General features: G+C 40.5%; 1 long non-coding RNA gene across 1 annotated transcript in view; it reads right to left on the bottom strand.

The window, feature by feature from the left end:
* Window positions 1-5,032: 5,032 nt before the first annotated feature.
* LOC108534478 (uncharacterized) overlaps window positions 5,033-6,797 on the bottom strand; it is a 15,644-nt gene continuing 13,879 nt past the window's right edge. The window contains exon 3 of the long non-coding RNA XR_001886992.1: window positions 5,033-5,588. This is a non-coding gene — a long non-coding RNA (uncharacterized LOC108534478). The remainder of the gene's footprint in view (window positions 5,589-6,797) is intronic.

The raw sequence follows: 6,797 nt of genomic DNA on the forward strand, positions 1-6,797 counted from the left end.
AGGGCAGACGTTTCTCCAACAGTCTTTTGAGCCTGGGGACCAAAGCACCATTTATAGCTTTGCTTCTATGGGAAAAAGTGCTTTTAAGTACCAAACAACCAAACAACTGACTTACAAATAAATGATTAAACTCAACTGCCCTTAAGCAATGAGCTTCCTGTAATGTTTTGCACAGTTCAGTGCCAAAGGCTAATGTGTGTGTGTGTGTGTGTGTGTGTGTGTGTGTGTGTTTAACATTTCTAAATATGGGCGCCAGGTGTTGCATTTTCAGAGTGACCGAGTCTAACTTTTTTCTTCTTAAAGCAACAGAGTCGTTTTTTTAGTGAACATGTATCTGTTTAAAAGGAAAGGTGAAAGAAACGGCAGGGGCCACAAAAGAAAAGCCACACTGAAACTTTAGTAGAGAAAGATATATTTGCACAATATAAGAAAAGAGGTTAACTTATTTTTAAAACTTTATTATTACAGATTAAGGCAAGCCTCCAAGCATAGGGAAAGTTCAGAGATCAAAGCCTCTTGCACAGCTTGGTTTTACTTTGAGTCCAGCAACCCAAATATATCTCCACGATGAGGTTTCTAGTCTCTTTCAAAGCAAGCCCAGATGAACAAAAATTTTAAAAGCACGCAGTGAAGATAGTACATAAACTATGTCCCTGATAAATCAGTATCAGGGTGACCCCATCAGAAGGAGTGACCATGCAAATTGCTTTTTTGCATCAAAAGAAAGCGACAGGGCTTAGTGCTTCATTCATTTCCGTCTCCCACTCCTTGATTCCTCTCTATCTCTTTTCTACACCCTTGACTGATCTTCTGTTCTCAGCCTTTTCATTTCTCTCACTTCCTCTAACAACAGCGTATGATATAGTGAGGATTAGTACTCCCAAACCAAAAAAAATTAACTATAGTTTTTTTCCTTTCAAAACAAAACCACTTCTTTACTGCTGTTCTTTGAAGATTCTTGACCTTTGTGTATACTGGCATGATGAAGCGTTTTTCCCTGTATGCATTGGTATATTATTTTTCTATATCCTGGAATCGTAGGTATTTTAATAATACTGATAACTATCAAACTTTTAAAAACTTGCTTGTGGCCAGGCATGGTGGCTCACGCCTGTAATCCCAGCACTTTGGGAGGCCGAGGTGGGTGGATCACCTGAGGTTAGGAGTTCGAGACCAGCCTGGCCAACATGATGAAACCCCATCTTTACTAAAAATACAAAAAATAAGCTGGGCCTGGTGGCAGGCACCTATAATCCCAGCTACTTGGGAGGCTGAGGCAGGAGAATCACTCAAACCTGGGAGGCAGAGGTTGCAGTGAGCCGAGATCAGGCCACCTCACTCCACAGTGAAACTTCATCTCTAAATTAATTAATTAGTTTAATTAAAACATAAAAACCTGCTTGTGCTTTTGAACAACATCCAATATTTCATGGAGAGCAGGACCGGCTACAGGTGTTGTGAGATCCAGTGCAGAATGAAGATGAGAGTCCCCTTCTTCAAATTGTGAGACAAGGTGAGAGTCTTCTGAATGTAGGGCCCTGTGTGACTGCACAGGTCCAGGTCCATGGAGTGGGCTCTGCGGGTGGGTTTTTATTCATGAGAGCACACACACATGGACACACGGACAATTCTCTAGACTAGTACAGAATTAACCAAAATTCACCGTGAAAATTAAATCACGTGACCCCCATCAAAAAGGCCAAAGTATCCTGTGCTGGTTTCCAGTATACTTCCTGAGAATTCACTTACCATCACTGACAGAGAGAAAATATTGTTGTAATTCGTTACAGCACCTGGACCAACTGATGAGTGGGGTGTTTTGGTTATACCTTGTTTACAAATTTTTAAAACTTAATAAGCATACACAAAATGTGCTGAACAGAAAAGGAATTTTAGAGCCACCTTTCCCTCAGGACTGTGAGCATTTGTAATACTGTGTGTGGAGGGTTCCAGTGCTGGGAACCATGATTGACAGCAGCCACCATGTGATCGACTGATGACCAGACTGATGGACTGATAAGGCCAGGTTTGCAGAAGAGAACTCTGAAGAGCAAGTTTTTCTGGTTCCAACAAATTAAATCACAGTCACATTTTTCTTCAATTAGTGACCCATATCTGTTTTCACTTTCTCCTGGACCTTCTGCTGCTGGTTCCATGGATTCCCCCTCCCCCTTTAGCCCCTACTCATTGTCCCCACCCCTTGTTATCTGGACACTTTTCCTTCCCCTGTGATAATAGAGTCATTATCCCATGTCCTTTCTTGCAAACTTGACAGGGTATTAGAGGCATCTTCTTCCTCCCAGGCTTCTGTTGCTTTCAAAGTGGGGTGGAGCATTTGTCTATGGGATGGAGAAGAGCGAGTGTCCAGATTCCAGTTGCACCTCTTGATTGCAAATGGTTTCTACTGCATCTCCCAAGGGCAAACACAAGTCACCATCATGAATTTACAGTTTGTTCTCAATTGCCCACTCCAACCTCCTATCTAGAGTCACATGAGCATGAGAAATGAATGTTGTCTCATTCAATCTTTATAATACCTTGGGCACAGATGAGAAGAAGGCTTTGGAGAGGTTAAATAACTATTAATAAGAGGAGGGATTGTGATTCGATCACTGCATTAACTGACTCTCACCATTGTTCTGTACAGTCCACAAAACCTTGCTATAAAGTAAATCATAAAACAAAACTTTAACTAGGTAATCATTATATGTACAAGATTCTGAATAAGCTCATTCATTCTCCCTGTGGTTTCCCATTTTCTACCTCCTTCCAGATCATTCTTCCAAGTGCGGCCTCAGCTCCCTCTCCCTGGCAACCCAGTGGATGATTCTAACTTCCCAGTCACCTCTTTCTTTCCTACCAACCCCTCACTGCCACTCAGATGCTGTCAGAAAACACATTTAACCAAACTAAAAATAGCAAATCCAGAATATTCTCCAGCAAGGAGAAATAAGCTAACCATCTTCAAAGAAGGTGAAAGGATTTCAAGAATGGTGAAACATTCACAGATCTAGAATTGTGTTGTACGAGTTAACTGGCAATGGTGTACCACCTTGTAAAAATTCATGTAACAACCCATGTGCCTGTAGTCCTCTATAGTTTATAAAGCACTAATGCACTTTAACTGCACAGCATATTACGGCATAGATGCCATTATTAGGTCCATTTTTACAAAGGCAAAAGCTGAGGCACACAGCAGTTGCATAACTTCCCTACAATTAGTCAATATGAGAAGTGAAGTCAGGTTTTCTAACTTAAGAGCCTGTGTTCTTTCCACTCTCCCACACAGCTATTTGTTGAATTAAATTTTCAGATCAATGCACTTTTATTTCTTCTTTTTCCAAATAGCAAGAGATACAATTCAGAAAGAGCTAAGAGCCTCGCCTAACATTCTGCAGCTTAGACATCCTCCTGCTGCCAAATTTAGAAGTCATGGGCCTTTGTGTATTCTTTCAAAAGTGAACTTGGTTTTAAATAAGTGGAGAAAATATGGATTATTTAATAAAAGAATCTAGGACAAGTAGGAAGCTACTTGGGGGAAGAGAAACTTGGATCCAATACCTCACTTGATACACAAAAATAAATTCCAGTGGATTAAAGATTCAAATGTGAAAATAAATCCCTAAAAAACCTAGAAGAGAACATTATTCCCACCCCTCACCATCCCACTCCACCCCATCCCACCCGCTGCTGCCTAGGGTTTAGAATCTCTGAGTGGGAAAGGGCTAAGTATGACACAAACGGAGAAGCCATAAAGAATAAGATTGATATATTTGACTACACTTAAAAAATCTGCACGTTTAAAAGCCACCACCATTAACCAAGTCAGAAGTCAGAAATCAGATTGGGGGAAGTATTTGAAACCTATACGCAGGAAGAAGACTAATTTTGTCATATATAAGCAAAGCACACAAATCAATAAGGAAACACCACACACCCAATAAAAAATATGCAAAAGACAGAAAGGATGATTTATAGAAATACACATAGCCCTTAAACAGACAAAAAGATGCACAACCTCACTCATATTGAAGAAAAAGCAAATGAAAACTCCATTGGGATAGCTTCTTCTACGTTTCGTATTTGCAAACATCCCAAAGTTTGACAGTACACCGTGTGTGATGAATGTGAGACAACGGACCCATCACCTCTCCGGTGTGTAATCTGAGTGCAAACTGGTATATTGTCAATGGAGAGCAATTTGCAGATTGGCAATAGCTATACAAATTTAAATGCACATATAGAGGATTTAGGCAAATTATCTGTCATCAAAGTGCCATTAAGCGTAAATGATGGAACTTGGATTTGACTCCAAACCCCATGCTATTGGCACAGCCCAGAGCTGGAAGACTACACAACCAGAGCAGCCCCTACCTACACGTTAAACAGCTATTTAATTTGTACCTATGAATGCAAGTAATATTTTCCATTTTTAATATTTAAATTTTTTATAGACTTAGGGGGTATAAGTGTTGTTTTGTTACATGGGTCTAATGCATAGTTATAAAAAGTCCAAGCTTTTAGTGTAGCCATTACCTGAATAGTACACATTGTACTCATTCAGTAATTTTATAATATCTCCCCCTCTGTCCCACACGCCTCCTAGTCTCCAGTGTCTATTATTCCACTCTTTAGGTCCATGTGTACACATGATTCAGCTCCCACGTATAAGTGAGAACATGCAGCATCTGACTTTCTGTTTCTGAGTTATTCGTTTAAGATAATGGCTTCCAGTTCCATCCATGTTGCTGCAAGAGACATAATTTCATTCTTTTTTCACGGCTGAGTAGTATTCCATTGTATATATTATATATATCACATTTTCTTCATCCAATCATCCATTGATGAACACTTAGGTTGATTTCATATCTTTCCTATTGTGAATAGTTCTGCAAGAAACATACCATTGTAACACCTTCCATTTTTTAAAACAGATTTATTTTTTAGAGCAGTTTTAGGTTCACAGCAAAATTGAGCAGAGGTAAAGAGATATCTCATACACCTTGTGCCCTCACAAATGCATAGCCTCCTCTATTCTCAACACCCCCACCAGAGTGGTGCATTTGTTACAATCGATGAACCTACACCGATACATCATTGTCACCCAAAGTCCGTAGTTTACGCAGGAGGGTTCGCTTTTGGTGTTGTACACTCTATGAGTTTGGGTAAACATATAATGACCATTATAAGTGTCATGCAGAGTAGCTTCACTGCCCTAAACATCCTCTGTGCTCTGCCTATGCATCCCTCAACATCTTTAATTTTCATGATAAAACTGGAAGAAAAGTGTTTATTATGTATGTCTTATGTGTGAAGAGACTGCAGCTCAGAGAGGTTTATTGCCCACAGCCATATAGCTGCTAAGTGGTAAAACCAGGCTCAAAGCCAGGGTTAGCCTTTCTTTCTACAGAACTGCTGCCTCCAACAGCTGCCTCTGCCCTGTGCATGCTGCCCTCTAGAATCCGAAAAGCTCTGTAGAAGGAGGGACCTGCGTTACAAGATGCTGGTCCTCAAGATTTGTTGGTCAATGAATGAAAGGTGTAATTCTGATGTTCGCCTTTGCAGATGAAGAGAATGCTGCCTTTTTTCTGCAAAAAGAAAAACAATTACAAAGCAAAAAAGAAAGCAGTGAAGGCTAAAAGGAATATTAAAGTCTTCTGAAATAAAGTTATTTATTCACAATAAAATACTCCAGACTTTCTCCAACAGGGCCTTTGCTTTATAACCCAGAGGCCTTTTAGGATAGAAAATGCTGACACCAAATGGTGACAAGTAGAACTCCCATGTCTGGGACAATAGAAACATCTGAAATGAACTCTGCTGTGTCTGGCCAGCTCACTGAATGGCTGCACTAGTTCCCAGAAACATTGTCTTGTCAACAGCGCCCAGTGAGTTTCATTTTGCAACATTTCCCACACGTGTATGTCAGGATTTGCTCCCAAGAAGCCGGCATTCCTTCTCTGCCACCAGAATCCCAGAACATGCCAGGTGTGGCCCACTGTTGGCTGCACTCCCTAAGTGCTAGTTTTCTCTGCCTTGGTCTACAGTGGGTGGATGTGCATATCCACATATGCACATGCAAATGGATATATGCATGTGTATATTCATAAGCTCATGTTTCAGGGTCCAAAATCCCTTACCTTTCCTTATGTGTACAGAGAAAATGTGAGCTTTGTTATTTTGTCTATAGAAGAGCTGATTTTCTTTCTTCTTGCTGGGATGTGGGAAAAGAACTAAAGCTTAGTTCCATCTTGCCATTTCAGTCCAATTCAATAATTTTAACTGTCCCATCAGGTAACTCAGTTTTCTCTGCTTGGATAACTCCAGGAAATGTAATATCTTTCAAAGTTCTGTCTCCTCCCTTCAAGATGGTACCCAGGATATGGGAGAAGCATGTGGCTATTTGTCATTGTGGCATTGTGGAACACTGTCTCGTAGGTTGGCTGGTGAAGTGGAGCTGGTACTCAATGGGAGGGCAATACCTTCCAATGTCCTGCTTTCTGCCACCTGGCAAGGGCTTAGTGGTGCAAGTTTGAGTTGTCTAGACTATAGAGGAAAATGACCCACCAATTAAAAGTAGTTATTTCATTTAGCAAACCCAAATATCAATAGAGAGTAGGGAAAGAGTCTATGCCTTTCTATCTTTTTAGCTTTACATGAAGGAGGACAAGTGGAGTTATCCATCTCAGCCGTACTCAACAAATATTCTAAACCACTGGTTTTTCAAGGTTGGTGGCACAGGAGGATAACTATAGAGTTTGTAAAAAACATGGATACTCACCCCACCGCCACCCCAC

Source organism: Rhinopithecus bieti, unplaced genomic scaffold (genome assembly GCF_001698545.2).
Source record: "Rhinopithecus bieti isolate Rb0 unplaced genomic scaffold, ASM169854v2 scaffold_425, whole genome shotgun sequence".
NCBI lineage: Eukaryota > Metazoa > Chordata > Mammalia > Primates > Cercopithecidae > Rhinopithecus > Rhinopithecus bieti.